Source organism: Camelus dromedarius, chromosome 3 (assembly GCF_036321535.1).
Source record: "Camelus dromedarius isolate mCamDro1 chromosome 3, mCamDro1.pat, whole genome shotgun sequence".
Taxonomy (NCBI): domain Eukaryota; kingdom Metazoa; phylum Chordata; class Mammalia; order Artiodactyla; family Camelidae; genus Camelus; species Camelus dromedarius.
The window spans coordinates 97,842,168-97,850,240 of NC_087438.1; the positions used below are offsets into that span (position 1 = coordinate 97,842,168).

Below are 8,073 nucleotides of genomic sequence, written 5' to 3' on the forward strand. Positions count from 1 at the left end.
GATAGATAGATAGTCAGATAGATACATGGGGGAGAAGGGAGGTCTCTTTCTTATAATGGAACACTGAGCCCAGAGCCTAATTACCTATTGGTACAGCACCTAAAGCTCATGACACTTTTAAAGACCGAGGAGAATGTTTCAATTTGTATTTCTTTTGTAAGAAACCAAAAGAAAAATAAATGTAATGACAATAAATCCAGCTTGGATTATATTAATTTTTATACCAATAGTCATAAAAATTTAAAAAGTTCTTATACAGTAAGGGATGCATAAAAGCAAAAGAGCATAAGTCCCATGAAAGTCATAATGCAACCCTGTGAGGAACAACTTGTAAATGTGGACAGGGTGCTAGTTGGAAAACCATCGTATCGGAACGTTCTTGGTAAAGACAGGATCAAGCAAGAGCTATCCTAAAGTACACCACAAGGTGGCAGCGTAACCAATTAATTGGCAGTATTAATTTAGGTAAATTTCAAACTCAAATTTACATAACCTCCAAATAGAAAGAGGGTTCTTTGAAAAGAAATGTGTTCACAGCAGATGTGTTAAATCTATGGCTAGTGATCAGTTGAGGTACATCTGTCCCAATACCTCACTAGGTATTATGTTGGCCAGACATCTCTGAACTAATTCATCTTTCCTCTGACCCTATTTCCACCCAGCTTAAAAACATTTTCCTCGTTCAGACTTTCCCATCTCGGTAAATGATAGTATTACTATCTACCCATGTGCTGAAGGCAGAAACTAAAAGTCGCTCTATTGTGGGGTATACTTCTAGTTTTGTTATAGTGTGATAAAAAAGAATATGGTCTGTATGAAATCAATTCTTTTGCTATTTGAGACTGGCTTTGCAGGAAAATATAAGTTTTCCACATGAACTTAAAAAGCACATGTACTCTCTGTTAGGTGAAGGATTCTGGCTGTGTCCATGAAATTGATCTTGCTAACTGTGTTGTTTGTATCTTCTATATCCTTATTAATATTTTGTCTGCCTTATCTGTTTCTGTAGGAAATGTGGTTAAAAAACCTTTCCCACTGTAATTTAAAATTTGTTATTTCTTGCTATGCTGTTGACATTTTTGCTTTATATCTGAAGATGATATATTATAATTTACATATAGATTCATAATTGCTGTATCTCCTAGGTAAATTATTCCTTTATTATTTATTTTTAAAAATATTTGTTCCTAACAGCGCTTTTCACCTTACAGTCTACTTCGGCATTGATATCACTATACTAGCATTCTTTGGGGTAATATTTGCCCATCATATGTTTTTCCATTCATTTACTTTCAACTTTTCTATGTCTTTATGTTTTGGCTATGTCTATGGCAAACACTTATAGATACATTTTTTCCTTATTATATAAGAGAAGCAATTCTGATGTTAATTGACAAGCTTAATATATTTATGTATTTAAATTACTGACATATTTGGACTTATTTCTACAATTCTATGATGTGTTTTTTATTTATAATGCCATTTTTAATTCTTTTTTTTCCTTCTTGCATGTCTTGATAAGATTCTATGTTTCTATCCTTTTGGTAATGATCCTTATATTTTTAACATGTACATTAGAAAGTCTAAAGTCAATAAATATATCAATTCTCTTTCTGAATAATCAAGGGCCTTAAAAAGCTTTATCTCCAATCGCCTTCCCTCTCATCTTGCTTGTTGTTCTCTAGTATTTCAGTTTTTACATCTTCTCAATCTATACTTGATATCATGGTTGACACTGTTTATAATAAATGTTTATACATGCTCACATGTTTAGCAATTCTCTTGCTCATCATTTCTTCTTGCATTATGTTATTCCATTGATGAAAATCCTTCAATAGCTTCACATTAGAAAGAATAATATCCAAACCTCTGCTATCGTATACAGCACTTCACATGGTCGGGTCCCTGCCTGCTTCTCCCATCTCTTCAATATCACTCTTCCCCAATGCTCACTGCCCTCCAGCTGTAATCATCTTTTTTCAGTTCCTGGAACACGCTACAATGGAACACCAAATTTTTCCCCACCTCAAGTCCTATGCAAGTTCTCTCCCTTCAATTCAGTACGGTTTTCTTTCTACTCTCCCTATTGCTCGCTCACTCTCATTCTTCTCAGCTTAAATTTGGTTTTCTCAAAGAAGTTTTCTTTGCCACTCTCTATAGATTAGGTCTTCCTCGCCCCATGCTTCTCTGTCACAGCACTCTGTTTATTTCTTCTGTGTACTTACCACAAGTTATAATTACATATTTGAATGTGTGTTCCCTGGTTTGGGGTCTGCCTCTCTGACCATAGTTGGTGCTATAAGAACAGCAGTGGGAATAAAAAAGTCAAGTATGAAACATTTTAAAGGAAGGATTTACAAATTTTTATATCAAATAGATGAGAAGGCAAACAGAAGGAAAAAATGTAGTTAGATTTCTCCTTTGGAAGTATATAGAGAATCCACTTGACAGAAATAGAATAATTGGGAAAATAGTTCAATTTGAATGAAATTGAGGAGGGGAAAATTATTTCTGCTTGGAAATATCAAAGCTAAGGTAATAGTGGGACGTCTATGTGACAATATCACATAGACAATCTACACATAGACAATTATGAGAGTAGAACAGAGGTATGAGGTCAGAACTGCAGATGCAGTTTTGGGAATAACTTACATATTTTTGTCCCTTATCAATTTAATTTTCAGTTACTCCTTGAGCCATTCCAAACCTTCTGATTTATATATTTAACAAATAGTCTTCCTGGCTGTGTGCTAAACACAAAGGTCCAATAATTAACTAAGATAGGTGCTATTCCTGCTCTCAGGGAGATTACAGCACAAAAGGGGAGAAACAATTTTAAAAGTAATTGCAATAGAGTATGATACACCCCGCCACAGGGATTAGATAAGAATGCTATCAGGAGCACGTAACAGGAAAATTAACCTAGTCTACGTGGTCAGGGAAAATTTTCTACGGGAAAGTAATGCTTTACTGAAACCTAAAGAAGAATAAGGAGTTATTCAAGAAAAAAGGAAAGGAGGAGACCCCTCAAGCAAAGGAAACATGTATGCAAAACTTTCAAGCAAGAATAGACATGCATGCTCAAATGTCCCTACTCCTGCGTGGGAACTATTCTTTACCTAGTCCTCTAAAATTGCTTTGCAAGTTGATCGAGGTATAATTTATATATAGTAAAATTAATCCTGTTATGTTATAAGGTTCTATGAATTTTGACAAACACAGTCATACGACCATTACAACAATCAAGATGCATAGTATTTCTATCACCCTAAAAATTCCCTCCTACTTCTTTGTACTTCCCCCACCCCCAGCCACGCCCCAGCAACTGCTGACTGGATTTCTGTTCCTACAGTTTTTCCCAAATGTCATACAACTGGAATCATACAGGAGGTAGTCTTTTGAATCTGGCTTCTTTTACTGAGTAGAAAGCTTTTGAGAGGCATTTATGATGTTGCATGTATCAGTAGACTGTTCCTTTTCATTGCTGTACAGTATTTTGTTGTACAGGGGTACCACTATTTGTTTCATGTGTATGGATATTTGGCATGTTTCCAGTTTTTGAAAAATATGGACAAAGCTGCTGTAAATATCCCCATGGAGCTTTTTGTGTGGGTATAAGCCTTCATTTCTCTAGAGTAGATACCTAGGAGTGGGATTGTTAGATCAGAGAATAAATGCATGTTTGACTTTATAGGAAATGACCAAACTGCCCCTCAAGGTGGCTATACCATTTTGCATTCCCACCACCAATGTATGAGAGTTCCAGTTTCCTGCATCCTCACCAGCATTTGACATTATCAGTTGTTGGTGACTTTTTTTTTTTTTTTTTGAGTCATTCTACTAGATACTTAGTGACGGTTCATCGGCATTTTAACTTGCACTTTCCTAATGCCTAATAGTGTCGAGCACCTTTTCCTGTACTTTGTTGCCATCTGTATATCTTCTTTTGTGAAGTGTCTGTTCAAATCTTTGCCAATTTTTTTCTCTTTTGGATTGTTTTCTTATTATTCAGGTTAGTGAGTCTTTTACATATTCAGGTTACCAATAGTTTATCAGACATGTGTTTTGCAAATGCTTCTTTCCTGTGTGTGGTTTGTCTTCTCATTTTCTTAGACTGTTTTTCAAAGAGCAACCTTTTTTCTATTTTGTAACACACAATCCGAGTCACGGCACAAAAAGTAATGTTACCGGGAGGAGGGAAATAAGAATTATCTCGGTTCTTAAGTCACCTGAAAAAAAAGAATTTTTAACGAGAGATAGAAAGTGTGATATAAATAAGACTTTATTAGTAAAGTAAAAAGGTAGTAAAATATAGTACATTCCCAAGAACTGGGAGCAGGCCAGTCCAAGAGAGGGAAAATGGCCCTACCCAGCTTTTTAATCCCATTCCTTTCCATCCCTTTCTAGAATAGTCTTCATTTTCTGCCTCTCATCATGCAGAAGTTTCCCACTTTTTGCAAAACTCTTCACTTGCACTTACTGCTTTCCCCTCCTTTTTCTCCTTCATTTCCCTTCAAATATTCCTTCAAATATTTGGAATGATTATTCTCTAGAAGCTTCTATTTCCTTACTACTTAAGTCATTCCTAAAATCGCTGAAAATTTGCTTCCATTCACACCACACTACCAAAACCAACCTCTGGATGTCACCAAAAAGCCTCTTACGTGTTGATTCCAATAGTAATTTCTAGATCCTAATTCTCTACTTCCTTTTAGCATAACCCTTCCTCCAAAAATTATTTTTTAACCTCTTTTAACGTTCCCCAAAAGCTGATCTAAGACTGTATAAATAGTACCTTAAGGATTAAGTCAGTTGTCTCATGTCATGTAAACAAGTTTCTTTACTGAGTAATTTCAACTTTTTTTTGCTCCGAATTCAGACTGAAGCAATACATATGAAATAGATGTTAAATTACTTACAGATAATTAATTTCCTTGAATGAATTGAATATCACGACTTGTTTTTTCAATGATTTCATTGTCTTTTTTAAAATCTATGCTACCAATAAGATAAATTTCAGCATAACCTATGACTGATTTTTATTATAATTTCTAAGTTACTTGAGTCCAAATGAGTGAAATTTTACCTTAGCTATTTCATTATATTATATATGTTGATCTGCATTATGTTATATATTTGGAAGAAATACAATCCAGGAACAATTTTCAAGAACAGGGAAAGAAGTATTTCTTAGAATTATTAGAATTACAAAGTTGTTTCTAATATTTATTAGGGACAGAAACTGAAATACAGTAAAATAGATTTTCCCCCTCAAGTAGAATCATGAAGAGGCACAGCAAAGAAGTTTCAGTTTTGATTTTGCCTCACTGGAACCATAAATAGCAAGCAGTTTATTTCTCTCAGGTATTCCCCCTAACCACCACCCTTTCCTTTCCTCTGCCTTCTCTTTCTTTTTTAGTTCCTCTAATTAGCGTAATGACCGGAGACTATGGCTAAGTTAAATCATTCCATTTCTCTCAACTCTAGGTCAAAGTAATCACTTCTGGTTACCCCATCTCTTCTGCTGGCTTCCCTTTACCTGCTGAAAAGTCTACTTTCAGATGGACAGCTCCTGCTTCTTTGCTCTTGGACAGAGCACACCAGAGCAGAGGCTAAATTTTCCTAAATGTTATGAGTGTCATAAGACCAGGCTAGGGAAATCAGTGCCCTGAGGTCTTGTATGTCTCTAGCGTGAGACTATCAATACATTCTGAGCATACTGGGAGGCAGCATAACATAGTAGAGATTTGGAGTTAGAAGGACCCCAATTCAAATCAATCTTGACTGATCAGTAAATAAAGTCAATAAATCCTAAGCATTTTTCCTCATCTGTGAAAGAGACATAATAATATCTTCTTTAGTAGGAAGCGTGAGTAAAGACTCTGACACTTAGTAAGTACTCAATACATCTTGGTCCCTTCCTCCCCTCTCCCACAAATTCTTTTAATGGAGAATGACTTTCTTAAATGTTGCCCTTTCTTGGTCCACTGATGCAAGGCCAATCCTTTGGCACTTTCCATAGGATACACTGACATGATGGTGAGATAAGGGGATATTATGCCTCCTGAATATATTTGTGTTTTAACAAGGACTTTCAGGATAGGGATTTTTGGTGTGGCAAGGGCAGTGCTAGTGGTGCTTTCTGTCTTATGTTCTGGAAAATCTAAAAGTTCTACAAGACATCCCAAGAAGTTTCTGAAAACATGGTAACAGGAGACATATATCATTTCTGCCTACTCTTTGACCTACAGACACCACCTTGACAATAGGTCATCACCATTTAATTGTACTACTTTGCATAGAAAGTGCTTACAGGGTTCTAGGAAGATCACAAAGGAAATGCAAATCTATAAATAAAGTTCAAGTCACCTTATACATCTTCATTTTGTCCTGAAATATTGTACATTTATTATATGGAATAAATGACACATAAACATTAATTTGAAACTCTTTTTATCAGATTAAAAGTACACATGATCTTTGACTCAATAATTATACTTTTAGGAATCTCTCCTATAATCTACTCACATGTGTACAAATATATATGCAGAATCACACTTGTTGCAGCTTATTTCTACCAACAAAGACTAGACACAATTGGCTAAGCATTATGGAAGAGTCATACAACAGAATATTATGAACCCATTAAATAATAAATAATTGCTAATTAAATAGCAACTACATACTCAGAACCTTAATAGGTGTTGAAGGAGAATAAAAAGAAGTGTAACTCATGGTTCTTGTCCTGGAGGAGCTTATGACATGGTTAAGAAAGGTCAAAGAGGCACAGATCTTTGGCTTAAGTTAAGTCTTCTATGTGAGTCAGTTTTTGATTTGTGTTCTTGAAGAATTGTCTGAATTAGGGGTTGGCAAACTACAGCCCCTGGGCCAAATCTAACTCATTGCCTATTTTAATTTTTTTAATTGAAATTTTATTTATTTTTATTTTTTAATCAATCTTTCTGTGGGTGGCAGTAATTAGGTTTTTATTTATTTTATTTATTTATTTTAATGGAGGTACTGGGAATGGAACCCAGGACCTCATGCATACTAAGCACATATTCTACCATGGAACTATACCCTACCCCCTATTTTTGTAAATAAAATTTAATTGGAACACAGCCATGCCCATTCATTTACCTATTGTCTAGGCTACTTTCCTGATAGAGTTGAGAAGCTGCAACAGAGACCATATGACCCACAAAGCCAAAAATATCTACTCACCAGTCCTTAACTGAAAAAGTTTTTAAATTCGTCTTATAGGCCTTTGAAAAAAAAAAACTCTCTGAAAATGGTTTGGAATTTAGGTTGGTGGTTTGAAAATTTCCATAAATTCTTTACTACACTTTCCTTTAAAAGATGAAGCTTAAGTCTTGGGGTACCCGTGTCTGAGCGGTTTGTGCATGCTGGTGGTGGCTGCTTTCCCATAGAGCTGTGGAGTTGGTGGCTGCGGGCTCTGGGCTGCCAGGAGCCTCACTCCCCATGGAGGCAGGGGAGCTGAGCTGGAGCCACAGTCAGGGCAGTGGTAGCAGCTGGACTGACCATTGCTGCTGCAGGATTTGCAGGTCCTTTTGTTTTGCAAGCCATGAAGCATATGGAGCCTCGAGCACAACAAGTTTTTCCTAGTCTATCAAAATCTGCTTTCAATAGTGGCTATTACAGAGATGAGCTTGAACCCAAAATGACAAAATAGGAAGCAGCATTAATACTAGTTGTAAACCCTACTACCAATAAAGGAAAAATAAGAGAAGCTCATCAATGAATTATGATTTTCTATCACCCAGACAAGGGAGGATCTCCTTATATAGCAGTCAAAATCAGTGAAGCTAAAGATTCACTAGAAGGTCAAGCAAGAAAATGAAGTAAATGTGTGATGAATTTTAGTTCTTATTCATTTATGTGTATGAGTACCAGCTTCTTATGAGAAAATGCCTCAAAGCTACAAAAAATAAATAAATAGAAATAAAAGATGAAGTGTAATTCTCCTCTCCATGAGTGTAGACCGAACTGAGTAACTTCCTTCTAATAAACAGAGTAATATGCAAGTAAGGGTGTGTGACTTTCAAGACTAGA

General features: G+C 35.7%; 1 pseudogene; it reads left to right on the forward strand.

Annotated features, from left to right (window-relative positions):
- The first annotated feature begins 7,533 nt into the window (after nt 1-7,533).
- On the forward strand, nt 7,534-7,861 carry LOC105098113 (mitochondrial import inner membrane translocase subunit TIM14-like; annotated as a pseudogene).
- Nucleotides 7,862-8,073: the final 212 nt, after the last annotated feature.